This window comes from Nicotiana tabacum, chromosome 5 (genome assembly GCF_000715075.1).
Source record: "Nicotiana tabacum cultivar K326 chromosome 5, ASM71507v2, whole genome shotgun sequence".
NCBI lineage: Eukaryota > Viridiplantae > Streptophyta > Magnoliopsida > Solanales > Solanaceae > Nicotiana > Nicotiana tabacum.
Genome location: NC_134084.1, coordinates 28293500 through 28321420, shown reverse-complemented (window position 1 = coordinate 28321420; position 27921 = coordinate 28293500).

The following is a 27921-nucleotide window of genomic DNA, read 5'->3' as shown; positions in this document are numbered from 1 at the left end:
ACAACAAATCTGATGAAGAAAGCTTTACCACCGAAGGAATCATTGAAAAGCTTAATGAAGAAGGCCATATCCCCAGCGGGCCAAGAAAAATGATGAAAACTGGTACCCGGAAGGGCAAAAGGCCAGTACCATCCCTCAAGTTCACAAAATAAAAGCATCGGAGGAAAACGCAATGCCGGCAAGAAAGCAAGGCGACAAGATCAAGTTGAAGATAGAGGAGATCTTATGATCCACAGTCTAGCCTAGCTTTTGTTTTTCCTTTTAGAACAATGTAACAAGGAGATCGGTAAGCGGTAACATCCTACAGTAGCATGTAAGCAGCACACAACAACGGCGAACACTACAGTCACACGGTAGTCCCAGCTACCAAAATTTCCCGAACTACATTGACCTGATTCCTGTTCAGCCCAGGATATGTAGGAAACCTCTGAAGCAAAGGTTCGGTCAAATCTTTTTCAAAAAATGCTTCACACGGAGTACTCGGACGAGCAAAAATCGCCCGCTTTATCTTTGCGCGAAAACCCTTCGTGTCTTCGGGCAAAGAGGGGCAGCTGTAAGCACGTGATTTTTGCTTCACGGACAATCGCTCCAAAAGAAAACAAAAAATAGTGACAAGTGACCTCGCTGTACAATTTTTCGATTTTGCGTGACATGTGCTGTTAGTCATTTATGGTTCGGCCCATTCTGCATTTAATCTTATCGATCAAAATACAAAGTATGTCTGTCATGGTAATCAAACCGTAATTCAATCACTAAAAGAAAATCCAAAAATATATATATGCATAGTACCTTCTAGGTTGTGATTTAACTTACTTAAATATTTTAATATGTGTGTGATAATTGTGTTAAAGTGTTACATTGTTGTTTGTTTTAATTTCATTTTTTTTTTGTTTTTAAAAAAATTAGAAAACAAAAGAAAAGAGTGATGAAAATCGGTTTGGGCCATGAAATGAAACAAGAATAGGCCCAAGACCAGGACCCCGATCCAGCCCAAACAACGGGCTGCCCGGACACGGTCCAAACGGCGTCGTTTCTGTCCCATCTAAGCTGCGTCGTTGATCTCAAACGAATCAACGGCCAGGATCACATCCCCTAGACCCGTCAAATTTAACCCGATCCAATCCCCAGCCGGTCTCAACCCACTATCAGCCCCTGAACGACGTCGTCCCCCTTTAATGAATAGATCCTGGCCCTTAATCTCACATGATCCGACGGCCAGGATCTAAACCCCTAGATCGTATATAAGCCTTCTATCATACCCCACGCCCCCTATCTGAACCCCCCTTCACTGTCTTCTTCACCAAACCCTGAACCCCCCCGAAACCCTAGCAGCCGCCATGGCCTCCCTTTCACCAGAACCTGGCGGCATGAACACCGGTGACTACCCCCTTAACACCACTGAAGCATCTCACCACCCCGAACCTAAATCTGTTACCCCCTAGCCTCGAATCCTCTCCCACCTTCTCGAATCTTAATTTGAAGATTCGAGACAAGACTCGATCTATACCAAACCACCCCAGATTCACACTAGACAGTCCCCTGACCTCCCTCGTGACCAAACCAAGCTTGGTTTGGTCCGAATCTACCCACAACTCCTAGAATCTCAAATCTGAGAATCCAAACCTTAGAACACAAGGACCTGAGGAATCCGGCCAGTCTTAACAGGGGTTTGAGGTCTAATAGACCTTAATCAAGGTGTTCTCGGTTGAGAACACCCTGATTAAAGTTTGTTCGGCCTCAAATGGTCAAAGCTGAGTCAGACTTGGGTCGGTTTTGTTTAAACATTTTCAGTAAGTTTTTCTTTTCCTTCCTGTTTTATTCGAGTGTTAATTGAGTTTGTTAGCATGTTCTGTTGTGATTTCTGGTATTTTTCATTCCAATTTCTTCCGTCTTTGTAAGGCCTTTTATTGGGTCGTTGGTTTTCTGTGTGTTTTTTGAATGTATTCTGTGACATACATGTTCGATTAGATTAGTCGTCATATAAACAATTCGTATGGCTTCCCAGTATTGTGCAAAGTTAGCTGAAGTTATTCAGGACCCCGTACGTATTGTTTATTTAAGCGATTCGTTATATCTAGTTATAATTAGTATAGTCGATTTGATAAAGGTCGTCGATTAGTTTCCTATAGCTGAAGGGTCAAATATTCTAATTCATACAACTTCACGTAAGTAAACGAACCCATTGTTGTTAATTGATTGTCTGACATTGTTTGAGAGTAGTTTGTAACTGCATTCTAAAACAATTAGAAGAACCAGGCCAGGGCAGTCTTGAATTTGAACTTTCAGAAGTTCAAAAGGCCCTGATGCTGCAATGGTTTAGGACAGTAATCACCAAGGATTAACAGGGGTAGTCTGGGGTTTGAAAAGAACATAAAAGATTAGTTTAAGTAAGCTGACAAGTAGGGTACTGATTTAGGATTAAATTAATGTCAATGGGGAACAAGACATAAGAGCATGGGAATTAAAATGAATACTTAAATGAACCCATAACTCTTGAACAAAAGGAATAAGCCAGGCGTGGGGAACAAAATGGCTGGTATCAAGAAGATGCTTAGGCATGGGGTTTAATAGGTATGGGCAGTCTGCAATTGGCAGAATCCAGGCAGCTTGACTGCACTAGGTTGTTGGCTTATAAATAAGCTGTTTTCAGAACTTAAAAGGGACTGGACTTTTAGTCTTCAGAGAAAAAGAAAAACAGAAAGAAATTTTCAGAACACTTTAACTAAACACTGTCCAAAACTACAGAAGGAACTAAGTTGGTTAAGCTGTTCTGGCCAAGTCAGTTATTCTACCTAGGGATGTTATTGTTCCATTAAGAGAAGTCTGTGTGTCTTCTGCTGTAATTGTTACTACACTGAGCTTCTGTGTGTTGTGGATTGAGTTTTAGTCTCCCTGATTGTCGGAACTGTGCTGGTTATTTGCTGAGCTTTGGTGGTTATTTAATTTCTGTTGCTATTGCATAAAACATTTTGGTTCCTTTCTCCGCTGGTTTCGTTTACTATCCTATTTTCTGGGATTATTTGTTTGTTGCTCGACCAACGTGTGAACTTCATCCTTGTGGCTTGTTGTTTGTTGTCGGGTTGTTGCTGTTTAACTGCTGCTGTTGTGTTTGCTGTGTACTACTCAACTGATTCTTTCCTTCTTCTTTTGTCTTCCCAACCAGGTACACAATTAATACTACCAATGTAACTTGAAAGTTTGAGCATGAATGCAAAAGAGAAGATCTGCAGATGTTTTTTTTATACATGGACTGTTGTATTAAATGTCATGTAGTGTATAATAGTTTACATTTTGTTTGGATACTGAAGGTAGCTTACACGCCTAGTAGATGTCAATGTAGGGTGATTGAATGCTAGTTGTGTATGTATGCTGTTAGGTAAAAATATTCCCAATGCAGTAGGTTGTATCCCAGACTTGGTTTAATTGTGTAACATATCGTTTAATACATGCCAAGCATTATCCATTACTAGCTAAGTTCATCTCCGTTTGATAAATTGCTTTGTTATAATTATTGATAAGCCACACCTTTAGAGCAAAGAACATAAGTTTACGGTCTCAACCTCATGGAGGTCGAGCCCAGGTAGAAACGGACCAAGCAGGTCCGCATCAGATGAACAGTGGCCCAGGTCTGGCCCATCTCGCATGAGCTGGATTTGGGCCCATAATGTTCGATCAGCAGTCCGTGCGTGTAGCCACATTTTCCTATTCTGTAAAAGCATTTTGAATCCTGCTATAAATAACCTGCAAGCATGCAATTAACTAGGACTATCTCTGTTTTCAGTTAGTAAAGATAAACGCGACAAGAAACGTAGTTGCTATAGGATATCCTTTTAAAATAAGGACGAGATGAGCCTCGCCATGTAAAAACGCACAAGCTGCGGGGCCCTCGTTAAATGTATATATCGAAGCATCCAGTTTCCAAGGCAGGTCGTTTAGCAAATCTCACGACCCTCCCGGAATAATAACGCGATAGTCTCTTTTAAGCGCACATCTAATAATCTTATCTCCTTAAGCTCGGGTGCACATTTATGTGACTCAAACCCAAGTCTCAACGAAATCGAAATGCGTCTCTAATCGCGGGTACATTGATTGTGACGTGGTCTAAGATGCATTTCCATGACGTTGTAAATCCTTTTAATAATGAATGAGACGAGCCTCGACAAACAAAAACTGTAGAAGCTGCGGGGCCCTCTAAATGTATATATATTAAAAATACTTAGAATTCGGGACATGCCGTTTAGCAAATTTTATGGCCTTCCCCAAAATAACAATACGTTAGTTGCTTCAGTGGGAGATATATTTGCATCTAAATTCCAATCTATGAAATTTAATAACAATTTTCCTGTAAGAAATCCAAGTTAGTGTAAACTCCACTGATTATGTAAGCATTTCTTTGCACTGTTAGTAGATATAAGTTAAATCCCGTATACAAAGAGTCACTTACCGGGCCCATGCTTTCTAAACTCAGTTTTCTGTGCAGATAACGATGTAGCTCTCTTGAGTTGATGAAGATGGCAGAAAAGCCTGTGATTGGACGTAATTATAACCTGCATTTTCTAATTTAATTTTTTATCTTTTTTTTTTCTTCTGAGAATTGGGGAAGGGAGATAAAGACAATGAACGTTTGAGGCAATATTGGAAATGGTTTGAGTTGCTGCAATGGCGCAGGCTTATTTATATATTGCGCCTTGATGAAGGGCAAATATTAAATTCTCTTCGACTCTTTAACTTAATTCCCTATTGATTGTTTTCGAATCTTTGCATGAAATAAATTGTCAAACGCCCTCTATAACTTTTGCTAGATTTTGCGACAGTAGTAAACTTTAGAACGGCCGATTCTAGTGTTTTTTATGGACTAATTACGAGTAAAAACTTCGCGGGAGCCCTATTTGGTCGCTCTCATTTCACCTATACCCATTTTTCAAAAAAGTTTTAACTTGTATCCACTTTTTAAACAACTTTAGCCCCCTTTCTCCTCCTCCTTCTCCTTCGTTTTCTTCTTCTTCTTCTTCTTCTTCTTCTTCTTCTTCTTTTTTGTGATGTTGTTGGTGCTGCTACAAAACTTCAGTTCATGGGATGATTGTCATATGTATGTTTATCAGATTATTTAAAAATAAATTATAAATAATTACGTAAGTTAGTAGACAATAATTTGTGAATATTTTCACGTACGGGAAGTTTAAGATCACACTTAGTGATTCTTTCATGATAATTCTGTTCTTTTCACGTTTATTGTTTCCAAAATTTATGATTTAGATACTGTTGGCAATCTGATTATTTATCTACTATGTTAGAAAACTTTTTCAAAAAAACTTCAGCTTATATAGTGCTGAAATTTTTACAAATGAACTAAATAACTTCAGCATCTTCTGCTGAAGTTTTTGAAAAAGCCTTATGACAAAACTAATGAATCCAGGACAAAAAATCTTCAGCTTATTTAGTGCTGAAGTTTTTATAAATGAACTAAATAACTTCAACATCTTCTACTGAAATTTTTGAAAAAGCTTAATGACAAAACTAATGAATTTAGGATAAAAACATTTCAGCTTATTTAGTGCTGAAATTTTTATAAATGAACTAAATAACATCAGCATCTTCTGCTGAAGTTTTTGAAAAAGCTTAATGACAAAACTAATTGAATCCAGGACAAAAAAAAAATTTAGCATATTTAGTGTTGAAATTCAGCTACTATGCTTAAGTTCAACAATTACAAACAAAAACTTCAGCAAATAGAGAACAAAACTTCAGTTACTATGCTTAAGTTCAGCAATTACAAACAAAAACTTCAGCAAATAGAGAACAAAATTTCAACTACTATGCTCGAGTTCAGCAATTACAAACAAAAACTTTAGCAAATAGAGAACAAAACTTCAGCTACTATGTTTAAGTTCATCAATTGCAAACAAAAACTTTAGCACACTTGGTTCAGCAATTTTTGCTACTTCAGGCCCGTCTACTAGAATGTTGAGGTTTTGCGTGATTGTCTTTGCTACTTCAGCCTCATATGCTGAATTTACGCAAAAAATGGGTACGTTTGCAATTTATTTTGCCAAACGGGCACAACTTAAAACGTGACCTAAAAAGCGGGTATAGATGCAAATGCCCCTAATTACGATTAGCCCGTATTATGCCTGGGCTCAATTGCAAAGATAAGGCAATAAAGTTGTACTACCTCATTTTTATTGTCGTACAAGTATAACTAAATTTTTTATTCGAACTCCCAAAGATATTGTTGGGTTTGTTTCAATTCTTCTATGTACTAGATTGGCACTACAAATCCAATCAAGATAAACTATATACAAAAAAGTATAGATGGAGAGTGAGTTTCTCTTCATGCATGTCTTTAACGTTGTGATGACCCAAGGTCATCTCGTATTTTAGAATCCAATTTGCGGTTCTGAGTCCTTCAAGATCTTATTTTCTTTCTTTTTTATTTGTGTGCGCAGTCCGGACGCTTTTCCGGAAAGCCTTTATGTGAAAATTTGAGAAAATGCTAAGTTTTGCCATTAAAAATTAATTTAAATTGACTTCGGTCAATATTTTGAGCAAATGGACCCGGACATGTGTTTTGACAGTTCTAGAGTGTCCGTAGAAAAATGTGGGACTTGGGCGTATGCCCAAAAATGAATTCCGAGATCCCTAGCCCGAGAAATAAATTTTTGAAGAAAATTGTTAAACTGAAAATATAATGGTTTTTAGAAATTGAATAATGTTTGATCTTGTTAGTAACGGACTCGTGTTTTGGTTCTGGAACCTGGTACAGGTTTAATATGGTATTTAAGTCATGTCTATGAAATTTGGTGTGAAACGAAGTTTATATGACGTGATTCGGACTCTCGGTTGAGAAAATAGAAACTTTAAGTGTTCTTGAGAATTTCATTGATTTTGATGCTAAATACGTAGTTTTAGGTATTATTTTAGCAATTTGATCGCACGAGCAAGTCCGTATGATGTTTTTAGACTTGTGTTCATCGTTGGAGCCCCGAGGGCTCGGGTGAGTTACGGATAGGCTTCGGGGTATTTTGAACTTAGAGAATTCTGTTGTTTTGTTGTTGCAGGTGCACAAGTGTTTTGTACTTCGCGAACGCGAAGTATCTCTCGCGATTGCGAACTGTAAACCAGGATGAGGGGAAATTTCTTCTTCACGAACGTGGAAGACTGGTCGCGAACGCGAAGCAGTGGGGGTGGTATCCTTCGTGAATGCGATCAGCCTCCCGCGAATGCGTTGGTCAAGGGACCTGGAGGAGGGGAGTCTCATCCTTCTACGCAAATGCGACCACTGGGTCGCGACCGCGCTCGCTTGGGGGAGATGTCTTACACGAATGCGTACATGGACCCGCGAAGGTATTTCTAAACCCTTCACGACCGCGAAGGCCTCTCGCGAACGCGATGAAGGTATTTCTAGCGAATTTAAAAACAGCACCAGCATGGGATTAGACCAAAATTTCATATTTTCTTCCATAGAACTTGACCTTGGATGATTTTTGAAGTGGATATTCATCACCAAATCATAGGTTTGTGTTCAAAAACTCATTTCTTTCAATTTCCATCAACACCTATTAGATTTCTAGGTCTAAATTTTCTTTAAAGGTAGAAATTAGGGATTTTAGGAGAATTGGGGATTTTACAAATTTTGGGATTTATACCTCGATTTGGAGTCGGATTCCGAAACTAATTGCATATTTGGGCTCGTGGGTGAATGGGTTTTGGTTCGAACCTTGAGTTTTGATCAAGCGAGCCCGGGGTCGATTTTTGACTTTTTGGGGAAAAGTTTGGGAAAACTAAATTTATGCATTGTAGTTGATTCCCTTAGCAATAATTGATGAATTGAGTTAATTGTGGCTAGATATGAGTGAAATAGAGGTGGAATCGAAAGGAAAAGCAGTATTTGAGGCTTGAGTTTGGTCGTGGAATCGAGGTAAGTGTCATGGCTAACTTTAGCTTGAGGGATTAGGTGTTGTTGCCTTATTTGCTACGTGTTTAGTTGTTGAGTATGACGTATAGGTGAGGTGACTATACATTATTGTTGGGTCATAGCATGCGAGTGAGTCTTATACTTGTGACTGTTGTATTCCTTTATACGTACTATTCATGCTTTAACTAGTTAATTCTTCATGTTAAACGAGTTTTACTATGTTTTTCCCCGTTTTGGATATTGGTTGAGTATTGACTCAAGATGAGATTTTTATTGTAAGGTTAAATGTTGAAACAAGGTTGGTTATTGCTGATCCCCTTGCCGGGATGCTATTATTTCTATTGTTTGGGTGAGGAAGAGTGTAAAGCATAAAGGGTGATGTTGTGCACTATATTGTGAGTCAGTGTTAATGCATGAAGGGTGATGCCGCACCATATTCTGTGAGTGTTAATGCACGAAGGATGATGTCGTGCTATGATTATAAGAGAGTTAGTAATGTCGTGTCATTTCTGTTGTTTCTTATGGTAAGGACGAGAGTAAAAGTACGAAGGGTGATATTGTGCACATGTTACTATGTTATTATTTCTGTTGGTTTAAAGCATGATATTTAACTTGTTTCTTTACTGTATTATTTTTAGAACTTGATATTTCCCCTTAGCATGACTTCCCCCTTTTCATTATTTTCTATTAAATTTCTATTATTATTATCTTCTTGTATATGATTTAACTGCACAAGTTTATATTGTTGTCGTGTCCTAGCCTCGTCATTACTTTGCCGAGGTTAGGCTCGGCACTTACCAGTACATGGGGTCGGTTGTACTAATATTGCATTATGTACTTTCTGTGCAGATTTCAGTGTCGGACCTCGTGATTAGGGTTTGGTTTCTGCCTTCAGTCCATCAGGAGACCCAAGGTAGATCTGCCAGTGTTCGTAGACCCTGGAGTCCCTTTCTCTCTATCTTAGTTTTCCTGACTCTTTTCATTTCGAGAATAGATGTATTTCTTTTAAACTACTATTTGTATAAAATTCTTAGAAGTTTGTGGATTGTGACACCAGATCTTTTGGGTAGCCGTGTATTAGTGTTTTAAACTATTATAAAATTTTCGCACTTCATATTTGCTTAGTTTAAACTATTTTTAATTACTGCCTTAGTTAATGATTAATGCATTAGAACTGTATCTGTTGGCTTGCCTAGCATTCTAAGAGTTAGCCATCACGATCCCGACGGTGGGAAATCCAGGTCATGACAAGTTGATATCAAAGCACAAGGTTGCTTAGGTCTCACAATTCATGAACAAGCTAGGTAGAGTCTGAGGGATCGGCACGGAGACGTTTGTGCTTATCCCCTAGAGGCTACAGAGTATGAGAACAACTTCACTTCTATTCTTCTCCGTCGTGCGATTTGATTTCTCAATGTTAATTGAACTTCTACTTTGTTCTTTCGCGGATGGCGAGAACATGCACCACTTCATCAGCTAATCAGTAGCCCGAGCCCCCAGTGGTAGCTCCTACGAGGGGCAGAGGATGAGGCCGAGGCAAGGGTAGGGCTCAGCCTAGAGCTCGAGCAGCAGCACCAGCGGCAGAGCCTCAGGTAGAGTTTGAGGAGGAGGCTCTAGCCCAGACCGTTCCAGCAAGGCCAACTTGGGTTCCAGAGAGGTTCATTGCTACCCTGGTACTTCAGGATGCTTTGGTCCATCTAGTGGGCCTGATGGAGAGTGTAGCTCAGACCGGCACATTTCCTGTAGCAACTACGTCTCTCAGGCTGGGTGAGGAGCCCAGACTCCCGCTACCCACACTTTGGAGCAGATGACTCCTCAGTTTCAGACTCCAACAACTCAGTTAGTTGGGGTAGTTCCCCGGGTGTTGTAGCACACACCGGCGATGGATCAGCTATGTCTTCTGAGGCTATGTGGAGATTGGATAGGTTTACAAAGCTTTTGACCACTACTTATGGCGGTACATCTTTAGAGGATCCCCAAGACTATCTGGATAGTTGTCACGAGGTGTTGCGGAACATGGGGTAGTGGAGACCAATGTGGTCAACTTTGCTGTTTTTTATTTGTCAGGTTCTACCAAGAAATGGTGAAGGGATTTTTGTTTGGCTAGACCAGCTAGGTCATCTGTTGTGACTTGGGATCAGTTCTCTCAGCTATTTTTGGAGAAGTTTCTTCCTATCACTTAGAGAGAGGACTATCGCAGGCGATTCAAGCATCTTCAGCAGGGTTCTATGAGTGTCACTCAGTACAAGACCAGATTTATTGATTTGGACCGTCATGGTCTTCTTGTACTTTCCACCGAGAGAGAGAGAGAGAGAGGGTGAGGAGGTTTATTAAGGGACTCGCTTATCCTATCAGATTGCAGATGGCTAAGGAGATAGGAAGCGATATTTCTTTTCAGGATGCGGCCAATGTGGCTAGGCAAGTTGAGGCAGTTCTATCTCAGGGGAGTGGTCAGGGGTCTACCAAGAGGCCTCGTCATTCTGGTAGGTTCTATGGTGCCTCATCTAGAGGTAGGGATTCTTTTGGTAGGGACAATCCTCCCCTTCCATTTCATTCAACACTTCAGGGTTCTCACGGTGCTCGAAATGGTTGTGGTTCTCATATGCAATATTCTGATCAGCAACCCTATAATGCACCACCAGCTCCTATTAGTGCACCTCCGCCCCAGAGCTTTCAAGGTGGTTACTCAGGCCGTCAGTGTCAATTTTAGGGCAGCAGTCTCAGTAGCTGAGGTCTTGTTATACTTGTGGCGATCTGAGGCACATTGCTAGATTTTACCCTCGAGCATCGAGTAGTTCTCAACATCAGGGTTCTCGTGTCATAGTTCCGGTACTGGGTGTTCCACCACCCGCTCAGCCAGCCAGAGGTAGGGGTCAGGCAGCTAGAGGTTGAGGTCGAGGTATTAGAGGTAGAGGTCAGGCTGCTAGAGGTGGAGGCCAGCCAGTAGGAGGCCGTCCCAGAGATGTAGTTTAGAGTGGTGGGGCTCAGCCCTGATGTTATGCTTTCCCAGCCAAGACTGAGGCTGAGGCATCCGATGCCATTATCATAAGTACGATTTCAGTTTGCAGTAGAGATAGTTTAGTTATATTTGATCCAGGGTCTACATACTCCTATGTGTCATCTTATTTTGCTACGTATTTGGTTGTGTCTCGTGATTCTTTGAGTCCTCATGTTTATGTGTCCATACCGGTGGGTGATTCTATTATTGTAGATCATGTTTATCTCTCGTGTGTAGTTATTATTGGCGGGCTTGAGACTCGTGTACACCTCCTACTACTTGATATGGTTGACTTCGATGTTATTTTGCGGATGGATTGGCTTTCACCTTATCATGCTATATTGGGCTATCATGCCAAGAACATGACCTTAGCCTTGCTAGAGTTGCCTCGATTGGAGTGGGGAGTGACTCATGGTCATTCTACCAGTAGGGTTATTTCTTATATGAAGGCTCGACGTATGGTCGAGAAGGGGTGTTTGGCTTAGTTGGCTTATGTTCGTGATTCCAGTGCGGAGGTTCCTTCCATGGATTTTGTACCAGTTGTTCGTGAGTTTCCCGAGGTATTTCCTGCAAACCTTCCGGGGATGCCACCCGACAGGGATATTGACTTCTACATTGATTTGGCTTCTGGCACTTAGCCCATTTCTATTCCGCCATACCGTATGGCCCACCAGAGTTGAAAGAATTGAATGAGCAATTGCAAGATTTGTTTGATAAGGGCTTCATTAGGCCCAATATCTCACCTTGAGGTGCGCTAATGTTGTTTGTAAAGAAAAAGGATGGATCGATGAGAATGTGCATAGAATATCGGTAGTTGAACAAAGTCACCGTGAAGAACAAGTATCCATTACCGAGGATCGATGATTTATTTGATCAGCTTCATAGTGCAAAAGTGTTTTCGAAGATTGATTTGAGATCTGGCTACCATCAGTTGAGGATTAGGGCATCCGATGTCCCTAACACCACTTTTCGGACTCGATATGGGCATTATGAGTTCTTAGTGATGTCATTTGGCTTGACAAATGCCTCAGCAACGTTCATGGATTTGATGAACCGAGTGTTCAAGACTTATTTGGATTCCTTTGTGATTATTTTCATTGATGATATCTTGATCTGCTCCTGCAGCCGAGAGGAGAATGAGCAACATCTTCGAGTCGTTCTCCAGACTCTGAGAGATAGTCAGTTATATGCTAAGTTTTCGAAATGTGAGTTTTGGTTAAGTTCAGTTGCTTTCCTGGGTCACGTTGTATCAGCTGAGGGTATTCAGGTAGATCCTAAGAAGATTGAGGCAGTTAGGACTGGCCTAGGCCCACATCATCTACAGAGATCCAGAGTTTCTTGGGTTTGGCAGGTTATTACCGTTAGTTTGTGGAGGGGTTTTTATCCATAGCTGCCCCGATGACCAGGTTGACCAGAAGGGTGCCCCGTTCAGGTGGTCGGACGAGTGTGAGGTGAGCTTTTAGAAGCTCAAGACAGTTTTGACTACGGTACTAGTGTTGGTGTTGCCTACAGTTTCAGGGCCATACGCAGTATATTGTGACGCATCTCGTATTGGACTTGGTGCGGTGTTGATGTAGAATGGCAACGTTATTGCATATGCTTCGCGGTAGTTAAAGATTCACGAGAAGAATTATCTAGTTCATGATTTGGAGCTAGCATCTATTGTCCACGTACTGAAGATTTGGAGGCATTATTTATATCGCGTGTTGTGTGAGGTGTTCATGGATCACAAGAGTTTACAGTATTTGTTCAAGCAAAAGGAGCTCAATTTGAGGCAGAGAATGTGGTTGAAGCTATGTGATAAAGGTCTCGAATGTGAGTTCTTATGGTTCGGATAGCTTCAAAAGGTGATTTGGAACTTAGGAGCATGATCGGAATGTGTTTTGGAGGCCCGGAGTAGATTTAGGCTTGAATTGGCGAAATTGAAATTTCGGCATTTTCTGGTTGATAGGTGAGATTTTGATATAGGGGTTATAATGGAATTACGAAAGTAGGAGTAGGTCCGTTGTATCATTTGTGATGTGTGTGCAAAATTTCAGGTCATTCGGACGTAGTTTGATAGACTTTTTGATCGAAAGCGGAATTTGGAAGTTGTTAGAATTCTTAGGCTTGAATCCGATGAAAATTTGGTGTTTGATGTTGTTTTAAGCATTCTGAAGGTTGGAACAAGTTTGAATGATGTTATGAATTATATTGGAATGTTTGGTTGAGGTCACGAGGGCCGCGGGTGAGTTTCGGGTGGTTGAACGGATCATTTCAAGGTGAAAAAGATTGCAGAAAATTTGCTGTAAGTGTTGTAGACTTTTGGCCTTCGCGTTCGCGAGTGGGCCCTCGCATTCGCAAAGGGTTAGGATGAGAGGTAGGAAGTTTGGCCTTCACGTTCGCAATGGAGGTCCTGCGTTCGCGAAGGGTTGGGGTCAGTGAGCTTCGCATTCGCGTACGGGGTATCGCGTTCGCGATAAAGGAAAAATGGTCAAAGCTGGGTTGTGCTTCGCGAACGTAGTCAACGCCTCGATTTTTAAAAGACCAATTCCGCGATTTTTAGCCTAAGTTTCACCATTTTTGGACGATTTTAGCTTTTTGAAGAGGATTGAAGAGGGAATCAAGGGGGAATACTTGGAGGTAAGATTTATGGACTTAATACCCAATCCTGATGTAATTTCTACCTAATTAATCATGGAATTTGTAGAATTTAAGCCTAAATATTGAAGAAATAGGGCTTGTAATTGGAGACCTAAAATTAGGGATTTGAGGGGTCATTTGTGGTTGGATTTTGGTACTTTTGATATGAATGAACTCGGGGAGTGATAAGGAATTTATTGATATAATATTTATCGGATTCCGAGACGTGGGCCCAAGGGTCGGGTTTGGTCAATTTCGGGATTTGTGCTGTAATTTGATTACTTTCGAGTGGGCTTCGTTCCCCTAGCATATTTTGATGGTTATGTACTGATTTTGGTTAGATTTGGAGCGTCCGGAGGTCGATTCGAGAAGCAAAGGCATCGTGGGCTAGAGTTTGGACCGGATAAAGGTGAGTAATGATTGTAAATGTTGTACTGAGGGTGTGAAACCCCGGATTTCATATCGATGTGCTATTTCGAGGTGACGCACACGCTAGATGATGATCATGGGGTCGTGCACTTTTGGGGATTGTGACTTAGTTCGTCCTGAATAACTGTTTAACTGCGTATTTGATTGAAAACTATTTGTTATCATCATGTTTTAGGCTGAATACCATATTTGGGCCTCGTGCCAACTGTTTTGGACCCTTAGGGGATTTTTACTACTATTGCTCACTGTTTTAACTTTATACTTGTACTCAGTCATGCTATATTCTATTGTTTTCATCACTCAGCCATGTTTACTCTATTTTGACATCTTAAATGATATTTCGAGTTGAGCATCATGTTTTACTGTGCCCCGAGTGGCTTTAGAGATTTCTGACTGAGTAGGGCTGAGGGCCTGTGTTGCGAGGTTAATATGGGATCGGGCTGCGCGCCGCATCGCTATTGTGCTGATTCATGATTATGAGGCAGAAGGCTGAGTTGTACGCCACAAGGTGGCTTGATATGAGGTCCAGATCCTGTTTGATTACGCCACGAGATGGCTTGTTATTGTGCTTGGGCCGTAAGGGGACCCTCCCGGAGTTTGTACACCCCCAGTGAGCACGGGTACCTAGTGTGATATGTGATATAGCCCGAGGGGTTGATGTTGTTCCATGTTATTGCCCGAGGGCCTGATTCTGTTGGTACTTTGCCCGAGTGGCTGATTTTATGTGTTTATCTTTTCTCACTGCTTTTCATTCACTCGTTTAATTGTAAAAAAGTTGTTTTAAAGAAGTTTATACTGAACTAAGGTGTTTTCATAAGTTTCCACTGTTTTATTGCATTGTATTGGTTTTTACACTGCCTCTTTGTAGTATTTTGATGTGTTTTACGTGTTTTCTTATTTCAGCTGCTTTTACATTTATTACTCATTGAGTTTGCGTACTCACATTACTCCCTGCACTCTGTGTGCAGATTTAGGAGTTTCGGGTCCCGCTAGAGAGGGTCGATTGCTTTCAGCAGGCTGTTCAGAGTTCACTAGGTAGCTGCTCGGCGTTCGCAGCTTAGTGTTTCTCCTTCCTATCTTTATTTTCCTTGTACTAGCGTTGTACTAGACTGTATAGACTATTCGTACTCCTACACGTATGTTTTAGATGCTCATCACTGGTGACACCCCGATGTCGGGCTGTGTTTATTTCTACACTTGTTCTATTATACTCTATTTTGGGATTTATCCATTATTAATGACTTAAATTGAATTATTATAATTGTTTATATAGATTGGGGATTTGTGTTGGCTGGCCTTGTTTCACGATAGGCGCCATCATGACCAGGCCCGGGTTTAGGGTCATGATACTGCTACTAAAAGACTCTTATGCGAACGCGGACAAGGCTCCGCTAACGCGAAGAACAAACACAACAGCCTCCCCAAAATACCCTACGCATTCGCGAAACATGGCATGCGAACACGAAGAAGAATATTCTGCCTCCAGCTTCTTAATCCATCACTATGCAAACGCGGTAAGTCTTGTGCGAACGCGAACAACAGCCAGCTCCAAGGTACGCGATCGCATAACATTTTTCGAAATCGCGAAGACCAAATGAGGTACCATAAACCAAATTACACCAGCAATCAAACATGAAGGAAAAATGATCCGAATAATCTGAAACACGCTCGAGCCCCTCGGGACCCTGCCCAAGTATACCAACAAGTCGCATAACATAATACAGACCTACTCGAGGCCTCAAAACACATATTACAACATCGAAACGACGAATCGTAGCTAAATTCACACATTGATGAACTTTGAAATTTTCAACTTCCATAACTCGTGCCGAAACATAGCAAACTAATCCGGAATGAACCCAAATTTTGCACACACGTCCCAAATAACATAATGAAGCTATTCCAATTCCCGGAACTACAATCCAAATCTGATATCAAATAGTCCACTCCCGGTCAAACTTTCCAAAAATCCAACTTTGCGCCATTTCAAGCCAAATTCAACTACGGATCTCTAAATCACAATTCGGATACGCTCCTAAGTCCAAAATACCCAACGGAGCTAATGGAACCATCAAAACTTCAATCCGAAGTCAAATACTAAAAAGTCAAACTTGGTCAACTCTTCCAATTTAAAACTTCTTATTTGAGAATCATTCTTCCAAATCAATTCCGAATAATCTGAAAACCAAAATCGATGGTTCACACAAATAATATTACATCATACAGAGCTACTCATGCCCATAAACTATCGAGCGAAGTATAAATATTCAAAACGACTGATCGAGTCATTACATTCATTCTTCAGGTTTATTTTTAGTTCCTAGAGTTATCATTAGTAATGTATGTAAAAAGAGCTAAATAGGCACATCTGTCAAAGAGAAAAGCCAAAAGAAAGAAACACAAGTAGAAGAGTAATGATTGTCCAACAAAAGGCTGTGTTGTACGACACGTGATTAAGCTTCGTGTGTTTACTTATTTATATTTTTAATTTTCATGATTAAAATCTTTGCTTTTCCACTAAAATAACATAGAGACCTTTGCATAAGCTATTATTGCTGTTAGTTAATATTGCAAATTAAACATTACAATAGTGTATGCGGTAATTAATTCTTTTATACCCAACCAATTAAACAATGCATTACTTATGTGGGACTTATGGTTTCTTATTTCTCCAATCAAACATTGCTTATTTTATGTGAAGCTTTTTTATGGGAGTATTTCTCCTAGTCCTCTTAACGAAATAACTACTTAATATATAGTAATGTTATACAGGTTATGATTTCAAGTTGTTATGCCGCACTAATCTGCTTTTGCGTATTAACCATTAATTCTGTAAACATTAGCAACATTATTGGCTAGCTAAGGAAGGGTATTACTATTTACTGTAGCTGCCATGTAAATTTTTATGTGCCTTAACCAAATTACCCATTTCTTACACAATAACTCTCTTGCCTAACTTTGTACCCCACTCACGTCCAAACGTGTTCCCATCTCTACCTAACCATTTATGTGTGTAGAATTGCTAGTAATTAACATCATTTTATTATCATGTTGGTCATGCTATACTTTTGAATTGCTTTAAATGGCAGGGGCGGCTCTAAGGCTAGGCCAGTAACGCTGTTGCCTTAGGGCTCCAAATTTTGAAGGGCACCAAATTTTTTAAACTATTATTATTATTATTATTATTATTATTATTATTATTATTATTATTATTATTATTATAAACAAAAGTGTTATAGTATATTTTTTTGTTATCTGATTGAGATTATTTTATACTAATAAGTTTATAAATTATGATAATTTTATTATATTAGATTATTTATAATTTATTTTAGATATTCACCGATGAGTGCTACTTAATAGAATGAATTGCAATTATTGTTTCAATTGATCAGAAGGTGTAAAAATTTTTAACAGTGTTAATGCTCAAAGCTCAAACTATTACATTATATACGTTCATTTTTTTTTTCTTGTTTGTGATGATAGCCAAATTAAAATTTCACTTGGAATTCCGGACCTCAACATGCAATAATGCACCACTTTATTCTTTTGCTCTTTTTTTTGTTGGGAATTTGCTATTTTTTTAATCTTAAATGATTAATTTGTTATTTAGAATTTTTTTTATTAGTGTACAAATTTTATAAAATAAATTTAAGAGTCTCTCGATATGGTTTCACAACAATCCACAAGATCCTTTAAGTCGTCCCTGTTGAATGGCCAAAGTTTGTGTAATACAACAAAACAGAGTTTCGAAAATATATGTCAATGTATCGCTTATACAACAGTACATTAAACTATTCTAACACCATCAAAAGATGTGATGCAGTGAATGAGACTTTAATCAGAGGTCTTGAGTTCGAGCTTGTGTATAAAAAAATCCTTGACAGGGGGCGCTTTCTCGCGAATGGGGTCCTATCCGGCGCGAATCCGAATATTGTCGGACTTCAACGCAGGTACCAAAAATCGAATGAAAAATTAAAAAAATATTATTATAACTAAATATTAAATTTTAAATTGATATGATATACCTTCCAAACTATGTGTCAGAGATGGAAGTGCTTAAAGAACTATGTCTAATAGGGGTATATAATTGTTGGGTAGGGAGGGTAACAACTTGTTTGGATGACTGTTACATATCGTTTCATAATGTATCGTATCGTATTGTGTTGTATTATATTGTTCTGTATCATTTCATGAATATAATGTTTGGATGGATTGTGCTGTTTTGTCGTCGTTTCATGGTATCATGCACCAGTAATATGATGAATAAACTTGCAATATTATAAAGAAAAATTATGAGATGATATATAAAAAGGTAGGGTAAATGATAAAATAAAATTATTTAATAATAATGAAGGGTGGGATTGAGAGAAAAATACAAGGAAACGATACGACCACACCAAATCGGTCGTTACATAAAGTGGCATATTTCAACGTTACGTAATGACAAATTTAACGATACGATACAATAAAATTTAAGTAACAATCAAAACAAACATTATATTTAAAATAACAATACGATACGATACAACTAATAACAACCATCCAAACAAGCTGTAATGATTGTTTAACATAAGGCAGCAAATCGGCTGACACGTGAAAGAAAGATTAAGTGGGGTCCATATTTTTAGAAGACTGACGACACAAAAGTGTGCTAGTGTTTTATTCCTTGTTCCAGTTTATGTGAACCTATTTCCTTTTTGGTCCGTTCCAAAAAAAATGAATCCTTTCTAAATTTGGTAACAATTTAGCTTAAAGTTATAACTTTACCCTTAATGAGAAGCTTTTATAACCACACAAATACTCTGAGCCCCATTTGAACTTGTTTAGGACCACAAATTCTAAAAGTCTTCATTTTTTACTTAAACTTCGTGTCCAATCAAACAGGTTCACGTAAATTGCTTCCTAGGGAGTAGTAATTATATACTTTGTACCCCCTCCTCACGTCCCCACGTGTTCCCATCTCAACCCAGCCATTTATGTGTGTAGAATTGCTAGTAATTAACATCATTTTATTATCGTGTTGACTTTTGAATTACTTTGAATGGCAGGGGCGGCTCTAAGACTAGGCCAGTGAGGCCGTTGCCTTAGCCCCAAAATTTGAAGGCACCAAATTTTTTAAACTATTATTATTATTATTATTATTATTATTATTATTATTATTATTATCAAAAGTGTTACAATATATTTTTTGGTTACTTGATTCAGGTTATTTTATACCAATAAGTTAATAAATTGATCAGAAGGGGTAAATATTTTTAACACCGTCAATGTTTAAAACTTAAATTATTACGTTATGTACGTTCATCTTTTTTTTTTGTTTGTGATGATAGCCAAATCAAAATTTTCACTTGGAGTTTCAGACCTCAACATCTGATAATCCACCACTTTATTCTTTGTGCTCTTCATCCATTCTTTTTTTTTTTTTGTTGTGAATTTGTTATTTTTTATTTTAGATGATTAATTTGTTGTTTAGGAAGATTTTTTTATTAGTGTACAAATCTTATAAATTAAATTTAAGGGCCTCTCGATATGGTTTCTCATTAGGCCACGAGCAGAGGCGGCTCAATAGTCTTAGAGGCCTAAAGCCAAGACGTAATAAGAGGCTTTAAACTTGTTTAATAATTTCAAATATTTTTTTGAAGTTTTTTTTTTTTTTTTTTTACTTTTCGAGATGCAATTTCATCTTGACGATGTACCCAACAATTTCTTTTTGACGATGTAACCAACCCCTTTAATCTTTGTCGAAAGATTACTAACATTGTTAAGATTTTATTAAGTTTAATTTTTCTTTTTTTTCTTTTTACATGACCGTCAACGTAATTAACTCACTATATAGCATTGCCTCCCAAAGTAATAATCATGTAGAAATTGGTATTTACAATGATGATAAATATTTTACGATCTAATTAGCTTAAAGTATGTCTTTAGAGATCTTGAAAGAAAATATCTTACAAAGTTAGAATTGTAAATAAAATTTATTCAAGTTGGAGTAAGAAGAATTAGAAAGTAACTACAGATTTAATTGTCTTTCACTTTTATTTGATTTTTCTCAACCAACTTCGAAAAAAGAGCACATAAAATATAAAACTATATTATTAACGATTGGTGACAAAGTAGCAAAAGATGGTTGAAAAAATTTCTTATTACTATTTAATAATAAATACAATAAATATTTAAATTACATATAAAAATAGTAGCTTTTGGGGCCTCTAATTTTGTGAGGCCTAAAGCCGCCGCTTTAGTGGCTTGGGGGTTAAGCCGCCTCTAGCCACGAGATCCCTTAAGCCGCCCCCGTTGAATGGCCAAAGTTTGTGTATACAACAAAACAGAGTTTCGAGAATATATGTCAATACAACGCTTATACAACAATACATTAAACTATTATAACACCATCAAAGGATGTGATACAGTGGATGAGATTGCTCCTTCCTTAATCAGAAGTCTCGAGTTTGAGCCCTAAAAATTCTTGGTCGGGAGCGCTTCCTCTCTAATGAGACCCTACCCTGTGCGAATCCGGAATAGTCGGGCTCCAATGCGGGTTCCGAACACCGAATAGGAAATAAAAAAAACTATTATAACTAAATATTAAATTTTAAATTGATATGATATACCTTCCAAACTATGTGTTAGAGATGGAAGTGCTTAAAGAACTATGTCCAATAGGGGGTATATAATTGTTGGGCAAGGAGGGTAATGCTTGTTTAACATAAGGCAGCAAATTGAGTGACACGTGAAAAGAAAGATTAAGTGGGGTCCAAATTTTTAGAAGACTTCAACAACCACCCAGTATAATCCACTTAATGGGGTCTGGGGAGGGTAGTGTGTACGCAGATCTTACCCCTACTCTAAGGCAGAGATGCTGTTTCCAAATAGACCCCCGACATCCTTCCCTCCAAGAACTTCCCACCTTACTCTTGGGGAGACTCGAACTCAGAACCTCTTGGTTGGAAGTGGGGGTTAGAGCAACCCCTCTTGTCTAGAAGACTTCACTATGTAGTTTGACGAAACAAGAGTAATTATACATAGTGGGCTAGTGTTTTATAAGGAAAGAGCAGCATGAAGTACAACGGTCTTAAAGCAAGAAGACTACTAAGATACCAAAAATGTCCCTGATCGGCAAGCTAGCATGTTGACCTCCCTTATTTGACAGTGGAAACGAGGTAGCTCTGTTGTTTCAGTAGCAATTGCATTGTATTTGCTTGTTGACTTCACTTAACTTGCACATTTAGAAAGCCAAATCTGGACAAAACATAGAGGTCTCTATAAACGTAACTCATGCGCATGTACCATATTATCCGATCCATAACTCATGCGCGTAGTAGTTCATAAAACATAGCATACCACGGGTGATCGTAAACTTTAGTTCGTCGGTGTTTAACCAAAAATTGGGATTTCGGCCAAAGCTAATTTTAGAAGAACTCGGGCTACTGATAATCAAATAAAAAATAGGAATAATTGATATAAATAACAGATGAATGGAAAGTAAAGTAAATCAGTATATTCCAATAGTATTTCGTGCCTTTACAAATGTTCAGTCTTCGCCTTTTATATCTATCTCTAAGTAATACGTTTTGTTTCTCTCATAATAGAGCCATAATGGACAATTAATGGCATTTAATGTAACATTATAATTGATTCAATACAGATTCCATAACGTTTTCCGTAATTAATGCCAATTAATTACCAGTAACACGTATCTATACCGCTTTTTACTATCCATGTTCACTCTCCTGATACGACCTCCGAATATTAAGAGGTTCGAGCATCTATCCTTTCTGAATTTCTTGGATCTCTGCCCGTGTCTGTTGAAACTCGTGCCTCTTCAACTACTCTTTGCCAATAGTCATCCTTTGACCAGTACACGTGTCATGACGTGTTACCTTATAATTAATTCTATATATGAACTTAATTTTTCCCAATACAGATAGTCCCCCGACTTGCCATTTATTCATCAATAGAATATTTAGGAAGTGGATCTCATTAAAGCGGGAATATTTGCCGCCATTAACTCTTCTCTGGAACTGACGCTTTATATATCACTTCCATTTAATGTTCGTGACACGTGGCATCCCTCGGTTGGTTCTGCAACTTTTCAGCGCCTTTTAGGGCTTTTTTACGGCTTCATCAATTACGAAATGACAACTTCCATCATAACGTTTCCATCATTGCACCTTTTTCTTTGACGATTGCTTCTGAGTATAAATGTAACTTTTCATCTTTGTCTTTCTCATAAAAGGTTTAGAATATTCAGGTCTTGTTTTCTTCTTCCTCGTACTACTATTCTTCTTCAAACCCTAACCCTCGGAGAGTTCCCATTGTTGATAACCTTCCTCTTACTCCTGTTAGAAGTAGGAGAGGAGGAAGACTTCGCAGTTTAGGATCTTCATCATCACGAGGCCCTTCTCTTCCTTCAACGAGTTCTACTCCACCTTCCAGAACCAGAGGTTCTCTTTCCCAGAGGTCTTCGTCTAGAAGTAAAGAACCTAATGAACCTCTTCGTGAACCTTTGGTAGATGAAACTATTCCTGCTGAACTATCTTTTTACACTGATAGAGAGTCCATCAGAAACCAAGTTTCCTCTATGTCTTCATTAGATCGTGCTGACATTTACCCATCTCAGATTACTGAAGGTTTGATTTCTGTGGTTCGTAGAAATTGCCATTGGAGTCATAATTTCCCCATTATAAGTCCCGAAGCAAACCAAAGAATTACTTCTTACTTGACTGGGTTTTCTTTCGTATATACATATCCTTTTACACTGATTTTCAAGCCTCCTATTAACCCTGTTATCATCGAATTCTGTCGCTTTTTTGATGTTTGTTTAGGACAAATTGGCCACATCGTGTGGAGGACTATTGCTTGCTTGAGGTATTTGGCCAACATGGCTAGCTTGCCTTTTACTTTCTTCCATTTGATCCACCTTTACTCTCCCAAACTTTTTCGTCATGGAATTTTCACTTTAGTAGCGAGAAGCAAGAGAGTTCTGGTTAGCCCAGAGGACGATAAAGACCGTGGCTGGTATGCCAGGTTTGTTGTTGCCCCCACTGTTGGTTTAGTGGGTGAAGAGAATTTCCCATTTCCTGAGAAGTGGAATTTTGCACGTAAGTTTTCTTTTTATAACTTTCTATACCTTTTTATAAATTTTGCTTGTTATCATTTTAATTTTCTCTTCTTTTTCAGCAACTATGGGAACTGTTGATGAAATTTTCAATTTCCGTGGTTGGGTAGGAAAGTTGTTAAGTGTTGCTCCGATGGAAGGTAGATCCTGGAAAAACCTTTCTCATCTGTTTGGTTGGAAAGTGAAGAGTCATGGTAGATGCTTTTTCTCTTATATCCTCTGTATTTTCATTCACTTTTCTCTTTGGAATTTGTTTTGATCCTTTTTTTTATCAGGATTTCCCATTCGAGGCATAAATGCTGATGCTTTCGTTGCCTCCAAAGTTTCTTTGGAAAGATCCCAAGAGATAATTTTGGGTTCTTCATCGAAAAAGAAGGTCACTGCTGTCCAAGATTCTGAAGAAGAGGAAGAACAAGATGGAGGTTCTTTGATAAAAAGGCCACGAGCTAGAAGACGTGTCTTTTCAGATGATGAAGCGTCTCCTCCCCGTTATGTTCCGTTTACCGAGCCTGTTGAAGCCACTATGGTGATCTCTGATGATGACACTCCCGCGGCTGCTCGTGATTCTGACAATCAACTTTTTGCTCGTGGGTTTGATAGTGAAAGTTTGGGTCTAGTCTGATGAAGTGCCCCTTGCTTCATTTTCCATGCCTGCTCCTGTGACATCTTCTTTACCGGTTGTGACTGCTGTCGTTGCTACTCTGCCCCAAGCTGTTTTGACTCCTTCTACAGTTCCTCCTGCAATTGTCCATCATACTGAGGTTGGTTCCTCAAGGGGAAGTGGAGTTATATGAAGCAAGTTATCATCGATGTTCATGCTGATGGTAACCTTTTGAGGAAATCAGGTCGGACTGATGTGTGGTTGAAACTTCTGATTGGTCCAGTTGAGAAATTCAAGCTCGAAAGTCACAACTCTTTGACTTGGATGAACGACATAGTACAGTCATCTTTAAAGGTATCCCTTTTCTTACTTTATTACACCCTTCTTCTATTAAGGTTCTTACCTTTCTTTTTCTTTTTCAGATCAATCTAGTTGGCACAGAAATGATGAAGAGGGTTTCTCACATGGAGCAATTAATGCATGAGTATCAAACTGAAGCGGACAATTGGAGAGAACAACATGAAAGTCTTCAAATTGATATGGAAGTGTTAGAAGAGAGCAAGTGCACCTTAGAGCAGCAATTGAAGGTTTTGACTTCAGAATTAGCAGTTGAGAAGGCTTCCTCAAATCAAGCTGATAAGGATAAGAATCTCCTTGAAACATCTTTTTCTGAGCAACTCTCCAAGGCCAATGAAGAAATTAGAGAACTGATAGCTTTGCTAAGTGAGAAAGAAGTTTATGCTGGTGAACTCGTACAAACACTTACTCAGACCTAAGAAGAACTTTGTGAGACTTCTGATAAGGTCAGTTTATTAGAAAGTTCACTCGCTCATCTGCAAGCTTCTTATAATTCAGCCTTGGCTGAGAATGAAAAGCTCAAGAACGATATCAATCAATGGGAGAAAGATTATGAGATTCTTGAGGATAAAACTGTAATTGAAGAGAGTTGGGCTATTTTAAACACACGCCGCGATACCCTTGTGGAAGCTAGCCAAGAGGGCTTTAACTTGGATGCTGAGATAGCTAAAATAAAAGAGACTGTTGAAAAGACTCGGCAAGGCCAAGACTTTCCCTATCCCATGGTTGATACTCCAGAGCACATTGAAGATGATATGGGTACGATGAATATTCCAACTCCTTCAAGCCAACTCGAGCCTTCTGATGCTAGTGACCCTGCTTTAGATCCTTCTTCAGCCCCTCAGCGAAATGTTTATGACATGCTACTTCTCTTTTTTTCTTTTCTTTTGGTGGAATGTGGTTATAACCCCCGGTCCCTTTTTAGGGGTTTAGTTTTGGAAATGACAAGTCCCCATACCTTTTCGGGGGATTTTGTATAAATGACAAATAGTTTATGACTAAGTTCATACTTAGTCTAAACTTTTTAATGTTAAGAAGTTTTATGTTTTAACTTAGTTACTCTGAGCTTCTGTTTTGCTCGTCTTTGCCTTTATACTTAAGGACTTGTTAATTAATTCGTGGGTTTATGTTTTACCCTTTTTTGCATTTTTGTTTCATAAAGTGCTTTATTAACTTCATGGATGTTTGAATCAAACATGAATTTTATAAAAGAGGGCCCTTTTATATTCGACACTTAATGAAGAAGACATCTCAACTTCATAATGGTGTAAATGTACGACAAAAGAAATAGGAACACACATGTTTCTTGAAATAACTTTGATAAAGTTTTCATTTGAACTTTGTCAAGTTTAAATAACATCTTATATGCATTTAAATAACTTTTGTAACTTTTTCGTAGCTGTTTTCTTTATAATAGATTTTTAAAAAAAGGAAATAAAATCCGAGTTTTTTTTATAACCCATTTCTGTACATTGACTTTAACCTAGGTATCATAAGGTTTTCTTTTGATTGGCTTTATGTTATTGGCTCGTAACTTTGCTCTTCACTTGATTCATTCAATGAGTAGACTTTCGGGCTTCGACTTGAACTTTGACTATTCTCAGTCTTCTTTGCCTTCTTATACATATGTCCTATGTATATTATATAGTCCCCCAAGTGTTTGGGCTTTGAAGTATGAAATCTCGAACACTTGATTACTCCTCTCATTCGGTCCTTTTTCTGAAAAGGAAAAACATACGGGACTCAGAAGTATGATTATAGATGAAGACTGCTTAACCTGTTTGAATTTCTATCAGAATAGTTGTAACCCTAGACCGGAAATTTCTAGACCGGAAATTTATACTTTTCCACGTGTCTTGCAGGTCATGATTCATCATTTAATACGGGCTAGATTTTTGCCTATCATCTAAAATCGTTAGTAAAATTTTAACAATTCAAGAATAAAATTTTAAAATGAGGGTACCTGCCCGTCGATACTTCTTTTCCTTAGAAATAGTATCTCTTCAGTTGAACGACATTCCAATATGAAGGTAATATCTTGCCATCCATTGTTTCCAGCTCGTATGCTCCCTTTCCTGCAATACCGTGAATCTTATAAGGTCCTTCCCAAGTTGGACTTAACTTTCCCGCATTAGCCGTTCTAGTGGATTGAAAAACCTTCTTGAGTACGAAGTCCCCAATCTTGAAGTATCTTAGGCTAGCTTTCCGATTATAATATCGTTCCATAACTTATTTTTGTGCTGCCATTCCTATTAATGCAGCTTCCCTACTTTCTTCAAGTAAATCTAGGTTTCTTCGCATTTCTTCTTCATTGGATTTCTCAGTCGCTTGTGTGTATCTCGTGCTTGGCTCCCCTATCTCGACTGGGATCAAGGCTTTAGCTCCATATACCAGAGAGAACGGTGTTTCACCTGTACTTGTTTTTGCTGTTGTGCGGTAAGCCCATAATACACTAGGTAACACCTTTGGCCAATTGACTTTGGATTCCTCCAATCATTTCTTTAAATTGTTGATAATGACTTTATTCGTCGATTTAGCTTTCCCATTACCCACCGGATGGTAAGGCGTTGAGGTAATCCTTTTGATTTGCCAACTTTGAAAAAATTCTGTGATTTGTGCGCCTATAAATTGCGGGCGATTATCACATACGATTTCCTTTGGTACGCCGAATCGACATATGATATTTCGCCAAATGAAATCTCTGACCTCTTTTCTCGTACCTGTTTAGAAGCACCTGCTTCTACCCACTAGTAAAGTAATCAGTGAGTACTAGAAGAAATTTCACCTTGCCTTTTGCTTGTGGTAGTGGACCCACGATATCCATCCCTCACTTCATAAAAGGCCATGGTGCAATGACCGTATGTAACAACTCTGCAGGTCTATGCATATTGTTACCGTATCTTTGGCACTTGCCACATTTAGCCACAAAATGTTCCGCTTCTTCTTCCATTTTGGGCCAATAATAGCCTGCTCTAATCATGGTTTTCACTAAAGACCTTCCTCCCGCGTGATTTCCACAATGCCCCTCGTGATTTCTATCATCACATAATCTATTTCAGAAGGTCTAAGGCATCTTGCTAAAGGACCACCGAACATTTTACGATAAAGATTGCCTTGCTTTAAACAGTACCGAGCAGCTTTTTGACGAAGTGCGTGACCCTTTTTCTTATCTTCATGGACAGTTCCATACTGTAAAAAAGTGACAATCTCGTTCCTCCAATCCCAAGTGAAATTATTGAAATTTATCTCATTTTTGTCTTGATCAAGTACTAAGTGGAATAGATTTATTACAGAAGCATTTTCATCATTTGTCACTTCTACTGCAGATGCAATATTAGCTAGGGCGTCTGCCTCGACATTATCCTCTCGTGGTATCTGCACAATTTTCCAGGTTTGGAATTACCTAACTAGATCACGGGCCTTTTCCAGGTACTGCTGCATTCTTGCCTCCCTGGCGGTATAAGTCCCCAGCATTTGGTTGACTACGAGCTGCGAATCGCTTTTGATTATGACTTGCTCTATGCCAAGCTTGCGTGCCAGTTCTAAACCTGCAATCACAGCTTCATACTCTGCCTCATTGTTAGTTATAGGATGACATTTTATAGCTTGTCGTATGGTTTCACCCGTAGGTGGTACTAAAACAATTCCTAAACCCGCCCCTTTCACATTCGATGAGCCATCAGTAAATAAGGTCCAAGATCCTGGATTAGACCCGTTGAATACTTGTAATTTTTTTCTGCTTCTAGTTTCATCCCTTGGCTAAAATCGGCCAAAACATCTGCTAACACTTGTGACTTTATTGCAGTTCTAGGTTGATATGTGATGTCGTATTCACTCAATTCTATGGCCCACTTGGCTAACCTACCTGATAACTCATG